The sequence below is a fragment of the Macrosteles quadrilineatus genome, unplaced genomic scaffold (genome assembly GCF_028750875.1).
Source record: "Macrosteles quadrilineatus isolate MER2022 unplaced genomic scaffold, UCM_ALF_1.0 Scaffold_44__1_contigs__length_1017569, whole genome shotgun sequence".
NCBI lineage: Eukaryota > Metazoa > Arthropoda > Insecta > Hemiptera > Cicadellidae > Macrosteles > Macrosteles quadrilineatus.
This window is the reverse complement of record NW_026542637.1, coordinates 194,558-199,020: the sequence shown is the minus strand read 5'-3', so window position 1 is coordinate 199,020 and position 4,463 is coordinate 194,558. Positions and strand designations below refer to the sequence as shown.

The following is a 4,463-nucleotide window of genomic DNA, read 5'->3' as shown; positions in this document are numbered from 1 at the left end:
GTTGATTACTACAGTTATAAGTTTTATCTTTATTATTATTATTATTTCTGAAAATAATTCATACAAAAAAAAATTATAAACATATATATATTAGAAATGTTTCCTAAAAGTGTGTATTAGACACCGAGGGTCTATTCTTATCACCCAAATGTATGAAATTTGTATGTTTGAACTGGGTTATTTTAGTTAACAATAAAACCTTTAACCGATAACAATTGCTGAGGCTTTAATGTGGTTTTCATTTTACATACATCTATAAATGTACAAAAAACGTAATTCCTGGAAGATGAGACATTTTAAACACTTAAAGGTGGAATATTACCACTTAACAAAAACTTTATTAATACTCTGATTCAGTGTAGAAAGGAAAACATTTGATTTATTAGGTCTCAATAAGTTGTGGATTTTATATTGTAGGTCATAATTGTAGAGGATGATCAATATGCAACCAAATATCTCAAAACCATCCATAGTATAGGCCTACAGATAAGGTCACGGTTCAGCTTCGTGTTCTTCCATTTCCTTGTAGAAGCTGTAGACCACGACAACCACATATATACTTGTAACTGAAATCAAATTTGAACAACATTGTTAGCAATACACACAATTCAAAACCTAGAGTATTCTGTTCACATTCAAGGTAAGCTAAGTAAAGGTTTGAAGTATAATTCAATTAGCTAAACAAAAGATGCAATAAGCAATTTAGACACTTCGTTATTTCTAAAGCCTTTAGATTATCAGCCATAATATATATATATGGATTACCATTATTAGGTTAACATTATTAACCTAATTTTAGTTATTTAAAGCTTGGGGAAGTATTCAACAAAATCTTTAAAACTGGTTAGGCTAGCCTTATAGACCGAAAATACTCCAAAGATTTTTTTGTATAAATCCACAAACAAAATTTGAAGGGCAAATCCTTAATCAAAAGGCTTAATATTTCAAAATAAGGGTATTTTAAAAACAATATTGAAGGCAGAGATTATTGGAGAATTAATTACGATTGTTCATGAATCTGTGTCCCGAAAATCTTTATCTTTGAACAAAGCATGATTTTTTATATTCATAAACGTTAACATTTTTTTCTAAATCTTTCACGCAACATCCTAAATCAAACACCTGATACAATTTCAAAACCTTATAACATTTTCCCTTTACATTTTCCTAAATGTTGAGTAGCTTTTAAGATGAAAAATATATGATCGATATGTATGCCTATGATACTATCTATCGATACTGAATGAAAGGGATATTTTTTTATTGATACTCACATATTTCACTACACAAGATAATACGAAAGCTGAAGGATGCGTAGAAGAGCAGAACAATCAACATGATAATTTTACTGGCAATCAATGTTGCATGTAGAAAGACGTAAAAGTGTACGGTTGTTCTGTCGTACTGGAAATATTTCAGATGTATTAAAATAATATTTATGCAAACACTTTAACCCAGGTAAAAAATTTGGTTTGTACTTCATAAATTCGTGTAACTTCATATTTATACTGTAAGTTTTCTTGTTAAATAATTTCATACGTCTAACGGGGTCAAAAATAAATATAAGAACATTTATATGATGCAATGAATGTAACAATAAATACAGGGTGTTCAAAAAAGGTGGGGACATATTTTACGTAGTGATTCCTTGGGTCAAAATAAAGAGAAAATCAAGAACAACAATTTTTTCCAAAATCGCTTTGTTAACCAGATTTCTGCCATTTTATATTTTTTACATAAACATTTTTATTTTGGAATTTTTTCAACCGATCTTTATGAAACTTGGTATTTATGTTAAGGTAGAAGAGACCCTTGTTAGGAATAGAATTTATCTTGATTCGACTTAAAATTTAAAAATGTCCATTTTAATTTTTTAAACTTAAATTACAAAAAATGGCTAAGTTTATGAAAAAATTTCAAGAATACTTTTATAAATTATATTGGAGATATTGGCAATTAATAATGAAATGTATAATTAAATTAACATAAATAAAAAAAAATTATTTATTGGCCTTGTTGAACTTGTAAATTAAATTATACATTTCATTAAGAATACTTTTATTTAGCATTTTTAATTCACAATCAAACGATCTCAAGTTCAAGAAGATCGAATAAGAAATAGCTGAAATATTAGAATTTTTAGTTGTAAAATGGGGCAAAACTGACTAGCTTAGCCTTTTTCTACCCCATTTTAGAACTAAAAATCGTAATATTTTAGCTATTTCTTCTTCGATCTTCTTAAAATTGGTATCGTTTGATAGGGAATTAAATATTCTAAATAAAAGTATCATTGAAACCTTTTTATAACACCAGCCATTTTTCAGTAATTAAAGTTTAAAAAATTTAAATGGCCACCATTTTAAATTTTAAGTCCAATAAAGATGAATTTTTCCTAACCAAACTTGGAGAGTCGTAGATATAACACCCTGTTTCGTCACTACCTACAATTTTGTACAATTAATCAAACAACTATGGATATGCATCGCCCATTTCTCGACGTACTCGCTCAATAATGTTTACGTCCAATAATGTTTACGTCCAATAATGTTTACGTCCAATAATGTTTACGTCCAATAATGTTTACGTCCAATAATGTTTACGTCATTGACTGATGTTGAAGGACGTCCACGACTAGGGACATCGTCAATGCTTTCACGGCCTTCACGAAACCGTTTGTGCCACTCATAAACTCGACTTTTCTTCATCGCCTCTTCAACAATAAAGCATGAATTAACAATTCAATAGTTTCACTAGGTGGTTTTTCTTTTAGGTGAAGCACAGAACTTAATGTTCTCACACTGTTAATGAAATGTCATCTTTCAATGCAGGTACAACGTAGACTTGCAGGCACACGAAAAGTGCTTACGGCTCGTCACCTGTACATCCACTACCGAACCGATACGCCCTCCACAGGAGTCGTATCAACTACTGCAAGGCGAATTTCCCGCTGGCGATCGCACTAAATGTCTACAGAAATTTATTCCAAAATTTTGTTTACTGTGATATGTAAAAACGCAAGCAGTGTATTTTTCGAGAGTCCACATTAGGTGGTACTGCAGGTGAGCAGCAGAACTAACGAAAACAGGTATTGAGTAACAAATGACAAATGAGTAACTAAGACATTTCTTACCGTATACACGCCATATAGTAGTCCTATGGCCACAAATACTTTCAAGCACCCAAAGATAATGCTGCACCAGGTATCATCGGCGGTTGCTGAAAATTTAGAATGAGTCAAATGTAATAAATATTTAGTAAAATGACCTATCTAATTGTTAGCTTAGTTATAAACTCAACGTTCTTGTAAATATCATTATTTATTACAAGTTTTGCCTTTATATTGTATAATATGAATAAATAAATAAATAAATAAATAAATAAATAAATAAATAAATAAATAAATAAATAAATAAATAAATAAATAAATAAATAAATAAATAAATAAATAAATAAATAAATAAATAAATAAATAAATAAATAAATAAATAAATAAATAAATAAATAAATAAATAAATAAATAAATAAATAAAACACGTTAAAATTAGCATAAATATAAAGTTATTTACAACCCCAAACGAAGGCTACGAAGGTTCATAACATCAAAACTGTTATAAATGATGCATCTATGATTCATCTATGATGGATCAATGATCCATCTTTGATGCATCTATGATGCATCAATGATCCATCCTTTGATGCATCTATGATGCATCTATGATTCATCTATGATGCATCAATGATCCATCTTTGATGCATCTATGATGCATCAATGATCCATCTTTGATGCATCTATGATGCATCTATGATTCATCTATGATGCATCAATGATCCATCTATGATGCATCTATGATTCATCTATGATGGATCAATGATCCATCTATGATGCATCTATGTTCCATCTATGATGCATCTATGTTCCATCTATGATGCATTCCATCTATGACGCATCTATGTTCCATCTATGAAGCATCTATGATGTATCTATGATGAATCTATGATGCATCTTTGATGCATCTATGATCCATCTATGATGCATCTGTGATCCATCTTTGATGCATCTATGATGCATCAATGATCCATCTTTGATGCATCTATGATGCATCTATGATTCGTCTATGATGCATCAATGATCCATCTTTGATGCATCTATGATGCATCAAGGATCCATCTTTGATGCATCTATGATGCATCTATGATTCATCTATGATGCATCTTTGATTCATCTATGATGCATCAATGATCCATCTTTGATGCATCTATGATGCATCTATGATTCATCTATGATGCATCAATGATCCATCTTTGATGCATCTATGATGCATCAATGATCCATCTTTGATGCATCTATGATGCATCTATGATGCATCTATGATTCATCTATGATGCATCGATGATCCATCCTTTGATGCATCTATGATGCATCTATGATTCATCTATGATGCATCAATGATCCATCTTTGATG

General features: G+C 30.1%; 1 long non-coding RNA gene across 1 annotated transcript; it reads right to left on the bottom strand.

Moving 5' to 3' along the window:
- Positions 1-212: 212 nt before the first annotated feature.
- LOC129005908 (uncharacterized) lies at positions 213-3,196 on the bottom strand. The gene is made up of 3 exons (XR_008491875.1): positions 3,131-3,196; positions 1,275-1,404; positions 213-566 (listed from the first exon to the last, which is right to left on the bottom strand). It is a non-coding gene; the product is annotated as an uncharacterized LOC129005908 (long non-coding RNA).
- Positions 3,197-4,463: the final 1,267 nt, after the last annotated feature.